General features: G+C 41.1%; 1 protein-coding gene across 2 annotated transcripts in view; it reads left to right on the plus strand.

The window, feature by feature from the left end:
• LOC122539970 (gap junction gamma-1 protein-like) overlaps positions 1 to 15164 on the plus strand; it is an 86897-nt gene that overhangs the window by 39830 nt on the left and 31903 nt on the right. The window contains exon 1 of one of the 2 annotated variants that reach the window (XM_087977888.1): positions 13911 to 13970. The exons of the other annotated variant lie outside the window; for it this stretch is intronic. The gene's annotated coding sequence lies outside the window, so the exon portion shown is untranslated. Of the gene's footprint in view, positions 1 to 13910; positions 13971 to 15164 lie in introns of those variants that run through there. 2 annotated transcript variants of the gene reach the window in all.

The following is a 15164-nucleotide window of genomic DNA, read 5'->3' on the forward strand; positions in this document are numbered from 1 at the left end:
GATGTGGCGTCAGATCGAACTTGGAATCATAAAATATATGAACACTGTGATTCAGCATGAGTCATTACCAGATGAGGGGAATGGGCTGAGCACCAATGGCAGTGTGTTTGCAGCAGGAACCAGAAGCAATATTTGACTGGAGTAAATTGACGTTCCTCTAGGGCTAAATTTTTGACAATCAATATGATAGCAGAGGGATTGAAAGAGATAGCACAGGGAGAAGGTGTCCGAGCTCCACAATGTAAAGGAGACCGCATTGGGAGCAACGGATACAATAAATGACATTGATGGATGTGCAGGTGAAACTTTGATGGATGTGGAAGGTTCCTTTGGGGCCTTGGATGGAGGTGACAGGGGAGGTGTGGGTGCAGGTTTGCAATTCCTATGATGGCAGGGGAAGAACTCCCTTCCATGGTTACTTCCATCACCAACTAACTTGCATAGCAGTCTAAACCATCAAACAGATTTATTCGCAAAAGTAATTTGCAGGCACATACAGCAACAGGAGTTGAGGGTAGTCCAAACTAAAATAGCTCTGAATCAGATCATTGGAGTGTTAAACCGGTACGTCCATCAGTTGACATTTCTTTTGAGAAATTTTAAATATGAATGGGCGTGCACTTTTTAAAATGGGAATAGACACATGATTCCAATTAGTTACAGTACATGGAACAACTGTGTTCCTGCCTACAGAATGGTACCTTCTGTGTGTTTGTCACAAAATCATGAAGTGTTATGATTTATGGATGGAAAATTTAATGATGTACAGCATCATCACAGATAAGTTAGTCTGTCAGATAGAATAGGTTCATTCAAACACTGGCCAATAGACTCAATAATATGCAAAAATACATAGCAATGAACATCTAAGGCATTTGATAAATAACATTTCTGTTGATTCAATTATATTATTGATTAATAGATGTTAATGTATACTACTTGTAATAATTACTTAGCAATAATCTACTTGATTATTAACTAATATATGCATTTAAGTGAATCATCAAATAAATTGCCATTTGTCTTATAGCTAATCTTATCAAACAGTTTGGACATGTTGTGACACACAGGTAGGACTTGAGCTCAGATTATCTAACCCAGATGTAGGGATACTATCATTGCACCACAAGATCTCTGGAATTTGAACCTACATAGGGTATACCCAATACAGAGAAACCTTGATTATCCGAAGGACACAGGTGGGAAGTATTTCGTTCAGTTAATTGAATGCCGGATAACCGAGGTTCTTCTGTACATTTCAGCTATTTGGGCTTAGCTACTCAGCCAAGATGACAGGCCTTTCTCTGTCTTACATGCTTAATGAAAAGTCAAAAAATACAAAGCATTCTCCCAGTATAGAGTTCTGAAACCATTTTGAGGATCTGCTTTTTTTAGATAACTACAACTTTTAAGCTAATTCTGAGATAAAAATCCATACTAATATTACATATCAAAATTGAATCATTTGTGAAATCTCTGAACTGTCACATTGTAGATTGCTGCAGGAGATTTCTAGCCTCACGCTATTTGTGACAGATGCATGACTAACCAAATTTACTTTGCCTCACTTGGTATGCTGCATTCTCTTTTAGAGTGTTCCCTGGTCATGTGCCATCTTTTCAAAAGCATTCACCTTATTGGGCTCTTTTAATGCTACAGGGATTTCATTGAGTGAACAATTTGACATGTGCGCAATATTCTATAAAAGAAACCATAACAGATGAATAGGCTTCTGCCTGATGGAGGAAAATGTTTTAATCCATGCCAAAGAACTCATTTTCTATTATCATGTAAAATAATGAAAGCCGAACTCTGTAAAATTGAAAAGTGACAAGGAAGTCCAAAATACCTCTTGCAGTCCCAAAATATCTCTTGAAGCTGGTTAATCCATAGTTATCAAGGTTAGAAACTCAACAGATTGTAGTTACTACACTGTGCGTAAGAAGATATCTTCAGTTATAATCCTTGTTTCCAGTACATTATTCATTAAACAGTAGATTGCGTGACCAGGATGAGATAAAAATGGCAACCTTCAGTCATGCTATCATTAATGATAGGTGAACTGAACCCAAAGTGCAGGTCACCACAAGGACTCAAGGCAAGCTAATGAATATTTGATCAAGTTAGCCAGATAAAAATAACTTTATTCCTGCAAACAGTGATTTAATTATTCTTGTCATACAAGTCAGAAGAGAAAACAACTTAGATATTGGCTGTTTGAGAATAAATTTGATAGTCAAATAAATTTTGCCTGTGTATTACTGCTCGTATGTTTTGTTTTTGAGTGAGTCTGAAGCCGTGTTAATATAAAGGGGAGTTCACTTTCCAGTATATTATTGATGGCCCCTGTAGTGATTGGAACAATGTTGACCAGGTGGATCTTATTGAGTATCAGTTCCCTGGTTGTGGTTGTTAACCTAGGTCAATCAGGGAGCCCTGGCTGACAGATATAAACAGGAGTCTCAGGGATTGTCCTCACTCTAGGGACTCTGAGCTGGCTGGTCAGAGTCCATGTACTGTGCATGTTTAAATAAAGAGTGACTTGGTGATGGGTTACCAGCCTCTGTGAAGTTATTTCAGACTTATTAGACAATTTTTGGCAAAAAAGAATGGCACTAATGATGGCCATTTGAAAGGAAGGTCTACCATAGTATTTGAATTAGAATTAAATTTATTGTCACATGCAATAAATGTTTGAAAATGGCCAGTAGTAATCACTTATATTAAGTATAGAAAATCAAATCTACTTTAATCTGACTGCAAAATGATAATATAACGTTTTTTCAACCTTTAAAAAGGATAAGTTACTTTAATAATAACACCATAAAATTAAAATTGTATTGAACTTTTCCTCTGGTACATTATAGAAGTAAATTACAGTTGTATATCTGTAAATGTACATCAGGAAAGTCAAATAATTTAATTATTGAATCAAACTTCCTTGTTAGTATGAAGCTCCCAATCTAAAAGGGAATGTTTCATGTTTTCACCTTATATCCAGAGCTACTTACTTTTACATGCAAGGTTAAAACAAAAAGGCTTTGAGATGTAAAGAGATGATGGTTTGGAGTATTCTGATTTCCCTCCTACAGGAAGGATGTTGTGAAACTTGAAAGGGTTCAGAAAAGATTGACAGGGATGTTGCCAGGGTTGGAGGGTTTGAGCTACAGGGAGAGGCTGAATAGGATGGGGCTATTTTCCCTGGAGTGTCGGAAGCTGAGAGGTGCCCTTACAGCGGTTTATAAAATCATGAGGGGCTTGGATAGGGTAATTAGGCAAGGTATTTTCCTTGGGGGTGGGGGAGTCCAGAACTAGAGGACATAGGTTTAGGGTGAGAGGGGAAAGGTATAAAAGGGACCTAAGGGGCAACCTTTTCACGCAGATGGTGATGCAAATACGGAATGAGCTCCCAGAGGAAGTGGTAGAGACTGGTACAATTGCGACATTTGGAAGGCTTCTGAATGTGTGTATGAATAGGAAGGATTCAGGCGGATATGGGCCAATTGCTGGCAAATGGAACTAGAGTTACGTAGGATATCTGGTCAGCATGGACGAGTTGAACCAAAAGGCCTGTTTCCATACTGTATATGTCTCTGATTCTAAGACTCTATGACAGGTAAATAGCATTATTTATCCAACAATAAAACTCAGTAACTTAGCAGAATATGTCATCTTCAATGATTACATTTCAGCAAATGTGAACTACGAGGAGCTAGATCTTTGGTCATCCACTCACGCAGAAATGGAAGGAAGTGGACTTCAAAAGTGGCAAGCCAAATCTAATTCAAGAATTCTAGCCCCATTTAGCTATTGCCAGCTTTTTTTTAGATGGTTAGGCTGTGGGTAATGGCCCCTCATGCAACAGTGCTAACCTTGCCAGGTTGAATACAGGGTATGGTATCTAAGACAACAACCCCAACTCCCATGGCTGCTATTTTCAGGCAATCAGGCTTGTGTTGGTAAATGAAGGGTTTCCTACCATAGTCGTGTTCCAAGTAGAGTAATTGCTTCAGGAACCTTGTGTCGGGGTGTGCATGACATGTCCTGTAGAGCACAACAGGTTTCCAGTGATTAGCACCTCGATGCTGGGAGAGGGCATCGTTTTTGGATCACTTTTTGAGCCACAAGATTTGGAAGATCTCGCTATGGCACCATCCAGTGTGTGCCCAGGTTTTGTTTTGAGGTGTCTGCTATAAGTCTCAGATGCTGCACTGCTGGTAAAACATGACCTTAATCTTGGGTTTGAGATCCTGGTCCTCTAATATTCTTTTTCTCAAAATCTGAATTAGCATTTCGGAAGCTAAGATGAAATTGTAGCATGAGATTTGACCACCCAAATTCATGATGCAGGAATTCTTTCTTTGAATGGCAACAAGTCATTACAAACAAGAAAAAAATTAAGGACAAACACTGATGTATGTGATGATTGTGTGGGTTTCATTGAGCTGAGGAATTCCTTTTGTCTGCCTGCTCTCCCTTCCCATCACCCCCTCCCATCAAATGTCCCCTTTCTCCCGCAAGAGTCTGTTGCAATGCTGTAGCTATCCTCCCTCACCACTGACAATAGTAGGTGGAGGTCTCATAGAATTTGCCCCAATTCCTAGACCAGAACCCTCCATCACTATCGCCCCCTCGCTGCTGGAATCTTTTTCATTTGCGTCCATTTTTGTCAAGAAGAAATTTCCAGAATATAGATAGTGGTTTAGAACATCCAGGACCGATCTATTTGATGGGGGAAGGGTTGGGAGCCACGTCAAGGTGTGAGGGCTGCTCGGAAGAGGCCTGGCATTTTCCCAATGATTGAATAAAGGCCCATTTTCAGGGAAGAAGTGAATTATGACCTGGAGCTGCATTTCTTTGCACAGGCAGAGAGACAAGCAGCATCTGCTCTGTTGGAGCTCAACATACGAATTTGGAGACAATTTAGTTTTGGTTGAACATTAGATTTGAACAGTTTTTTTTACCCTGTTCAGTAAATTATCTCCAATCCTACATGTTGAAGATGGAAGGGCAGATTGAGAAAGCACTTAAAGAGTGATCCTGAGTTTTAGGAAGAGTTCTTTTATAGAGCAGGGAATGTATAATAAACCTTTATTAAAAGATCTTGCTTAGCCTAAGTGGAATTCAGTGCACCACACAGTTTCAGAAGAACGTGCTGACATTAGAAAGGATGCAGAAAAGATTGACAAGAATAGTTCCAGAGAAGAGTTTAAGGCATTCGGAATATACTTATGAGGGAAATCAGGAGGGTAAAAAGGGGACATGAGATAGCTTTGGCAAATAGGATGAAGGAGAATCCAAAAGGTTTTTACGAATACATTAAGGACAAAAGGGTGACTAGGGAGAGAATAGGACTCCTCAAAGATCAGCAAGACACAGGAGGTGTGGAGCCACAGGAGGTGGGGGACATACTAAACAAATATTTTGCATCAGTGTTTACTGTGGAGAAGGACATGGAGGATTTGAATATGGGGAAATAGATGGTGACATCTTGAAAGATGTCCATTTTACAGAGGAGGAGGTGTTGGATATCTTGAAACGCATAAAGGTGGATAATTTCCCAGGACCTGATCAGGTGTACCCTAGAATTCTATGGGAAGCTAGGGAAGTGATTGCTGGGCCCCTTGCTGAGATATTTGTATCTGAGATAGTCACAGGTGAGATGCCAGAAGACTGGAGGTTGGCTACCGAGATACCATTATTTAAGAGAGATGGTAAGGACAAGCCAGGGAACTATAGACCAGTGAGCCTGATGTCAGTGATGGGTAAGTTATTGGAGGGAATCCTGAGGGACAGGATTTACATGTATTTGGAAAGGGAAGAACTGATTAGGAATAGTCAACATGGCTTTGTGCATGGGAAATCATGTCTCATGAGCTTGATTGAGTTTTTTGGAAAAGTAACAAAGAGGATTGATGAGGTCAGAGCGGTGGACGTGATCTATATGGACTTCAGTAAAGCATTCAACAAGGTTCCCCATGGGAGACTGATTAGCAAGGTTGGATCTCATGGAATACAGGGAGAACCAGCCATTTGGATACAGAACTGGCTCAAAGGTAGAAGACAGAGGGTGGTGGTGGAGGGTTGTTTTTGAGACTGGAGGGCTGTGACCAGAGGAATGCTATAAGGATTGGTGCTGTATTCACTGTGAGTCCACTACTTTTTGTCATTTACATTAATGATTTGGATATGAAAATAAGAAGTATAGTTAGTAAGTTTGCAGATGACACCAAAATTGGAGGTGTAGTAGTCAGCAAAGAAGGTTACCTCCGATTACAACAGGATCTTGATCAGATGGGCCAATGGGCTAAGAAGTGGCAGATGGAGTTTAATTTAAATAAATCCGAGGTGTTGCAGGACTTATACACTTAATGGTCAGGTCCTAGGGAGTGTTGCTGAACAAAGAGACCTTGGAGTGCAGGTTCATAGCTCCTTGAAAGTAGAGTCACAGGTAGATAGGATAGTGAAGAAGGTGTTTGGTATGCTTTCTTTTATTGGTCAGAGCATTGAGTATAGGAGTTGAGAGGTCATGTTGCAGCTATACAGGACATTGGTTAGGCCACTTTTGGAACCTTGCATGCAATTCTGGTCTCCTTCCTATTGGGAAGATGTTGTGAAACTTGAAAGGGTTCAGAAAAGATTTACAAGGATGTTGCCAGTGTTGAAGGATTTGAGCTATAAGGAGAGGCTGAATAGGCTGGGGCTAATTTCCCAGAGCGTCGAAGGCTGAGGGGTGACCTCATAGAGGTTTATAAAATCATAAGAGGCATGGTTAGGATAAATAGACAAGGTCTTTTCCCTGGGGTGGGTGAGTCCAGAACCAGAGGGCATAGGTTTAGGGTGAGAGGGGAAAGATATGAAAGAGACCTAAGGGACAACTTTTTCACGCAGAGGGTGGTGCGTGTATGGAATGAGCTGCCAGAGGATGTGGTGGAGGCTGGTATAATTGCAACATTTAAAAGGCATCTACATGGGTATATAAATAGGAAAGGTTGAGAGGGATATGGGCCAAGTGCTGGGAAATGGGACAAGATTAGGTTGGGATATCTGGTCAGCATGGACGAGTTGGACAGAAGTGTCTGTTTGTGCTGTACATCTCTATGACCCTACGAGATGAGGAAGACATCATGTATCCTGACAGTTGGAGAAGCTGGAGTTGTTCCCCCAGAGAAGAGAAAATTGAGTCAATAGAAAAATTCAAAATCATGGAACAGAATCGAGAAATCAGGAATGTTGGTATACAATGAGTGGCAAACAAACCAATGGCAACATGAGAGACTGTCTTATGCAGTGGATGGTTAGAATCTGGAATGCACTGCCTGAGAGTGTGACTGGAGATGGAATCAGTCAAGATTGTTAAAGAGGAATTGGATGAGCACATAAAGAGAATAAATTTACATGATTACAAAGAAAGGGCAGGATATTGAGACCAGCTGATTCTTTTCTTGCAGAAAGCCAACATAGACATGATGCACCAAGTGGGCCCCTCCTGGGATGTAACCAATCTTTAATTCTACAATTCTTTTGCCTGAATATATGACTGTTGGTCATTTCTATGCAGCTTGAAATTACAGTTGGAGTCAATTTGTCTCCACCCTTGAAAAGCAAGTACACATGTAGCTCAATTATTTCTACATGTTGGATGCCAATTGGCTGAGTTACCGATATATATGGGTGAGAAGTTCAATCATAGAGTCAGAGTGATGTATAGCATGGAAACAGACCCTTCAGTCCAACTCGTCCATGCCAACCAGATATCCTCACCTAATCTAGTCCCATTTGCCAGCACTTGGCCCATATCCGTCTAAACTCTTCACGTTCATATACCCATCCAGATGCTTTTTAAATGCTGTAATTGCAGCATTTACAGAATTCTGGGCTTGCCCACCTCAGAGAAAAGACCTTATCTATTTATCCTATCCATGTCCCTTATGATTTTATAAACCTCTATAAGGACAGCCCTGAGCCTCCGATGCTGTAAGGGTACCTCTCAGCTTCCAATGCTCCAGGGAAAATAGCCTCTCCCTACAGCTCAAATCCTTCAATCCTAGCAATATCCTTGTAAATCTTTTCTGAACCATCCTTTAAGCTAAGACATGCAACAGATGAAATACAAAAGAAATCGAATAGATTTATAGAATCCCTACAAAGTGGAAGCATGCCATTCAGCCCACACCAACCCACCAAAGAGTACCTTGTGCCTTGTATGAGATGGTTAGATGCTGGAGGGTTAAGGAGGTAAGTTACTTGACTTGCTTTTTCAGCCACTGTATTTATATGGCTCGTCCAATTTAGTCAGGATGTTGAGAGTGGGGGATTTGGTAATGGTAACTCCACTGAATGGTTCGGGTTCTCTCTTGTTGGAGATGGTCAGTGAGTCAGGCACAATCTGAAGAGCAGGAGGAGAAAGTGAGGACTGCAGATGCTGGAGATCAGAGCTGAAAATGAGTTGCTGGAAAAGCGCAGCAGGTCAGGTAGCATCCAAGGAGCAGGAGAATCGACGTTACGGGGATGAGCCCTTCTTCAGGAATGAGGAAAGTGTGTCCAGCAGGCTAAGATAAAAGGTAGGAAGGAGGGACTTGGGGGAGGGGCGTTGAAAATGCGATAGGTGGAAGGAGGTTAAGGTGAGGGTGATAGGCCAGAGTGGGGGTGGGGGCGGAGAGGTCAGGAAGAAGATTGCAAGTTAGGAAGGTGGTGCTGAGTTCAAGGGTTGGGACTGAGACAAGGTGGGGGGAGGGGAAATGAGGAAACTGGAGAAATCTGAGTTTTCTCAGATTTCTGAGTTTTCTCTGAGAACTCAGATTTCTCCAGTTTCCTCATTTCCCCTCCCCCATCTTGTCTCAGTCCCAACCCTCGAACTCAGCACCACCTTCCTAACCTGCAATCTTCTTCCTGACCTCTCCGCCCCCACCCCCACTCTGACCTATCACCCTCACCTTAACCTCCTTCCACCTATCGCATTTCCAACGCCCCTCCCCCAAGTCCCTCCTCCCTACCTTTTATCTTAGCCTGCTGGACACACTTTCCTCATTCCTGAAGAAGGGCTCATGCCCGAAACGTCGATTCTCCTGCTCCTCGGATGCTGCCTGACCTGCTGCGCTTTTCCAGCAACACATTCACAATCCGAAGAGCAGGACAATTGACATTTCGGGCATAAGCCCTTCATCGGGATGGTAAGTACCTGGCATTTGTGTGATACACAAGTTACTTGTCACTTCCTATTTATTGGTCCTAGAAAACTACCTTGAGGAACTCGGAGAGATTTTCCCAAAAGACATCAAGGTAATTCAAATTTATAATACAATCAAATCAATAGGTCTCTTGTTGGGCAGTGATAGAGTATCTACCACTGAGCCAGGTTTAGGGTGAGAGGGCAAAGATATAAAAGAGTCCTAAGGGACAACGTTTGTTTCTGTGCTGTACATCTCTCTGACTCAGACTCTATGTCCTGGAACTGCGATGACTGACCCCCAACAATAACCATCTTCTGTTGTGCCAAGTCATTGTATCTGGTATTTAATTTAAGTACAAATTTGAATGGTAGTAAAAATGTTTAAGATGAAATAAATAAGAGTCACTATAATCATCTGGCTGCTCTCTCCTTAGAGATGGATGTCTGGTGGTGCTTTAACTTGAGGGTCAAAGCCATGTCTAAAATATACACGCGAATGAAATTATAGAAGAAATATACAGACAACAGAAACAGCAGCTTCTTAAAAAAAACCTCACATTTTGGGATCATTACTTTCCATTTCAGTAGCGATATAACTTGTCTTTCAAGAATTACTGGGAACAAAATTCACCCTTTCAATTCCATACAAAAGCTCAATGTATTGAGGCAGTGATTGAGTTCTATAATTTGACCTAACATTTCATTCTTCCAGCTGGACTCAATGTCATGTCTGTTCACATGGAAATTATTATGGCACAAACAAAAGGGCCTGGGATAGTGCATTAGTCACACTACTTCCAGCCGTCCTTTGTGAATGGAGAGGCCTCACAATACAAAGGACGAGCTTGTGTGCATGCAGCGCTGTGTGCATATTTGTTCCTCATCGCTCTTTGACGCAAGAGGACTGGCCAAGCATTCAGAAAGAGATTTGGGAGGGTAAAATAACCTTTACTCCTTCTGTCTGGAGCCAGGCCTTCTTTTTGGAAAGTAAAACCTTTCTTTTGGCTTTGTTTGTTCACTGGCCAAGCATCAAGAGTGTAGAGATTATTAACTTTCACTGAAAAATCTTGATTTGAACGTGCAGTTATTGAAACTCTTCTACATTATCTTTTATTAGATTAGATTACTTGCAGCGTGGAAACAGGCCCTTTGGCCCAACAAGTCCACACCGATCCGCCGAAGCACAACCCACCCAGACCCATTCCCCTACATTTGCCCTTTCACCTAACACTACGGGCAATTTAGCATGGCCAATTCACCTAACCTGTTGCACCATTTATGTATGTTTTTCATTAAAAAGGCAAAAGACAACTTCAACTAAATAAAAAATGCAAAAAAAAAGGAATGTTAGAAATCTAAAATAAAAATATAAAATACGAGTGAAATTCATCAGCTTTCAATGGTCGCAGATCTGAAACGTTTATTCCTCTCTCCACAGTTGGATTGGACCTGCTGACTATTCCCCATGGTTTCAATTTATATTACCTTCAATTAAATTGTGCTTTTCTGAAAAAATAATATAACTTGTAGATATTTCCTAATCTACCTGTTCTCAGATGTTATTACACACTTTGGGAGCAGGTCAGACTAGAGTCATAGAGTAATAGAGTCAGAGACATGTACAGCACAGAAATAGACCCTTCGGTCCAACCTGTCCATGCCAACCAGATATCCCAACCCAATCTAGTCCCACCTGCCAGCACCCGGCCCATATCCCTCCAAACCCTTCCTATTCATATACCCATCCAAATGCCTCTTAAATGTCACAATTGTACCAGCCTCCAACACATCATCTGGCAGCTCATTCCATACACGTACCACCCTCTGCGTGAAAAAGTTGCCCCTTAGGTCTCTTTTATATCTTTTCCCTCTTACCCTAAACCTATGCCCTCTAGTTCTGGACTCCCTGACCCCAGGGAAAAGATTTTGTCTATTTATCCTAAACATGTCCCTCATAATTTTGTAAACCTCTATAAGGTCACCCCTTGGCCGCTGACGCTCCAGGGAAAACAGCCCCAGCCTGTTCAGCCTCTCCCTGTAGCTCAGATCCCCCAACCCTGGCAACATCCTTGTAAATCTTTTCTGAACCCTTTCAAGTTTCACAACATCTTTCCGATAGGAAGGAGACCAGAATTGCACGCAATATTCCAACAGTGGCCTAACCAATGATGATTTGATTGTATTATAAATTTGAATTACCTTGATGTCTTTTGGGAAAAATACATTACAAGTCATTTGATTTTATGAGTTTCTCATGAACATTGCATGAGCACTGGGGCTATAAACTTTAATCAAAGTACCTATTAACACTTCAAGTTAGTACTTTGAATATATTCTGATATTCTAATTTAAGATTTAATTCCAGGAAACAGCATTATAAACTGCCCTACCAGGTCTGTAAATTTCAACCAGGAAAAACCAACAAACAAAAAATTAGCTTGTTAAATTAAACTGGACTCATGACAAGACAAAGGATTGTGTGTGTCCCATAGGTTTTAGATTAAGGAGATTTATATGGTCTTGGTTAAGGATTAAAATCTCCAGTAATCATCAAAAATGTTGAAGGAACCAAATAAAAATAAATATATATTCCCTGGTAACATATTCCCTGGGCAGCTCAGTGGCACAGTGGTTAGCACAGCTGCCTCACAGCACCAGGACTCACAGGCCAAAGATGTGCAGGTTATGTGAATTGGCCATGCTAAAAATTGCCCCATAGTTTCCAGGGATGGGCAGGTTAGGTGGATTAGCCAAGGTAAATACAGGGATATGGTGGGATGCTCTACACAGGGTCAGTGCAGACTCAATGAGCCAAATGGTCACTTTCTGAATTGTAGAGATTCTATTCTCTGATCCTGATCCAGTTCTTGAAACGTCAAAACTCCACTTTGGAACTAAATTTACCAATAACCCTATTGTGCTCAGGTAGGGCCATGAGGTCGGATACTTTGGGTTCACAGTCGTTTTGCTGTGAGGTCATATCAAGCCTACATTTACCTTTCACACATTTCACAGGTCACAGGATTCGTACTGGAGTTCAGATTTGAAGGAGGATACTGAGGTTTTGATGACATTGCAAAGCAGTTATATATCAGGTATATTATTAAAACTGACTTGTGTTATATGATTCTATGACCACTATGGCCCTTACATGTCAACTTACAAATGAACAAATGGAGGATTCACACCACAAGATTAGAATCAACATAAGGGCCAATTTACCATTTTTAATGATAAGTAAATAACTTGAGTATTTTAACTTTGTACAATTTCTATTCTACAATATTATTTCTCAGACAATGAGGATTATAAAATTATAATAAAATATTTTTCATGTTGTTTTGTCTCTCTATAGAGGGCTTCTTGCTTTCCTTTGTTCCATGCTGAACACTTTTTCCATTGTCCCTTTATTTTCTGTCTTTTGGTAGCACTTTTTTTACTCATGCTTTTGCGTGGCTGTTTCAGTTTGTGTTCATCTTACACTTCACTTTATGAAAAGGCATTTTGCATCTGGAGTCCTTGGCATGTTATAACATGAAGACCAAGTGAGCTGTGGCCTAATGCTTTCCCTATCTGCCAGATTGCAATCTGATGACAAGCAAAAAGCAGCAGGGGCTGAGATTTGGAGCAGAAGTTGAATAGTGAGAGGGGCCGGGGCTGGGGCTATCAATGGGATTGCAATGCACAGATACATAGCAGCAGAAATGTCATTGTTAGTGCTGCAATGGCAGTATTTGGACGTGAATAGGCTTATTTGGTAATATGAGGCCAGATCAGCTCCTCATGGATACATTAAAATGGAGGCTGATCCTGAAATCAGATGCAGCCCTGAATAACCTATGATTTCAGTACTGATTTTTCAAATACTGGTGCCGAATAATTTTTATACCTGATTATTCGCTTCCCATAAATATAAGTAAAGTGTACTAATTGTGAAATGTGTATTCAAACTCACATTATTTCCTCCCCAACATCACCAGCCTTATTGCCAAACAAATAGATGAAAATGTTATTGTATTCTGTTCATCACAGAGCTAACCTATGTACTGTATCAAAGAGTAAGTGTTATTGTGGTTCTGTTCGCTGAGCTGGGAATTTGTGTTGCAGTAAGTGTTAACCTATTTAAACAAAAATATCAAGCCGATAATGTTGTTATAATCATAGAATCCTTTCTGTGCAGAAAGAGGCCATTTGGCCCACCTGTTGTGCACTGACCCTTTAAAGGGCATCCTATCCATACCTATCTCTGCAACCCTCCATTTGCCATGGCTAATCCACCTAACCTGCACATTCCAAGACACTTTGTGACAATTTAGTATGCCCAATCCACTTAATCTGCGCATCTTTGGACAATGGGAGGAAACCAGAGCACCTGGCGGAAACAGGGAACACATACAAACTCCACCCAGATCATTAGCCAAGCTACAATCAAACCTAGGTCCCTGGCACAGTGAGAAGTAGTACTAACTGCTGAGCCATCAATCTGCTCATTTAAGACAGTTGGCCTAAAAGACTTAACTCAGAAACTTTGAATAGCTCCATCTATTGAGATAGAAATATCTCTAGGCGGAACTAGTTTGTTCTAAGTTATTAGTTCTGTAGTCTGCAGCCGTGGATCATTGATCTCGATGCTATCTGTTATAACACTTTCTCATATCTAGTTTAAATCAGTTAACCAGTCCTAAGCTAATTTAACATGTTAACTCAGCTTTCTTTTTTAACTCATTCAGGTGATATGGGCTTCACTGGCTGAGCTGGCATTTATTGCTCATCTCTGGTTGTCCTTAAGAAGATGGTGGTAAGCTGCACTCTTGAATGGTTACAGTCCATCTGGTGTAGTTACTCACTCAATGCAGTCAAGAAGGATTTTGACTCAGTGACGGTGAAGGAACAATGATTTATTTCCAAGTCAGGAAGGTGCATGGCTTGGAGGACCAAGAAGTGTCAGATGGAGTTTAATTTAGATAAATGTGCGATGCTGCTTTATGGTAAGGCAAATCAGGACAGGATGTATACATTTAATGGTAAGGTCCTGCTGAACAAAAGGACCTTGGAGTGCAGTTCATAGTTCCTTGAAAGTGGAGTCCCAGGTAGATAAGATAGTGAAGAAGGCGTTTGGTATGCTTTCCTGTATTGGTCAGAGCGTTGAGTATAGGTGTTGGGAGGTCATGTTGCAGCTGTACAGGACATTGTTTAGGCCACTATTGGAATATCCTGTGCAATTCTGGTCTCCCACCTCTAGGAAGGATGTTGTGAAACTTGAAAGGTTCAGAAAAGATTTACAAAGATGTTGCCAGGGTTGAAGGGTTTGAGTTAAAGAGAGAGACTGAATAGGCTGGGGCTTTTTTCCCTGGAGCATTGAAGGCTTGAGGGGTGACCTCATAGAAGTTTATAAAATCACGAGGAGCATGGATGGAGGATATAGACAAGGTCTTTTCCCTGGGTTGGGGATTCCAGAACTAGAGGGCATTGGTTTAGGGTGCGAGGGGAAAGACCTAAAAGGGACCTAAGGGACAACTTTTTCACACAGAGGTTGGTACATGTACGGAATGAGCTGCCAGAGGAAGTGGTGGAGGCAACTACAATTGCAACATTTAAAAGGCACCTGAATGGGTATATGAATAGGAAGAGTTTAGAGGGATATGGGCCAAATTCTGGCAAATTGGATTAGATTAATGTAGGATATCTGGTTGGCATGGATGAGTTGGACCGAAGAGTCTGTGATTCTAGTCACTACATTATTCATATCATTGAGTTTTCTCTTGATTTGATGAAGTCAATGAACTTTTCTTTTACTGATTCTCCAGAGTTAAAACTCACGCAACACCAGGTTTTAGTCCAACAGGTTTAATTGGAAGCACGCTAGCTTTCGGAGCGACGCTCCTTCATCAGGTGGTTGCGGAGGGCTCGGTCGTAACACAGAATTTATAGCAAAAATTTGCAGTGTGATGTAACTGACATTATACATTGAAGAATTGATTGTCTGTTAAGC

The sequence above is a fragment of the Chiloscyllium plagiosum genome, unplaced genomic scaffold, assembly GCF_037043375.1.
Source record: "Chiloscyllium plagiosum isolate Xiang-an unplaced genomic scaffold, Cpla_swu_hap1 HiC_scaffold_32, whole genome shotgun sequence".
Taxonomy (NCBI): Eukaryota; Metazoa; Chordata; class Chondrichthyes; order Orectolobiformes; family Hemiscylliidae; genus Chiloscyllium; species Chiloscyllium plagiosum.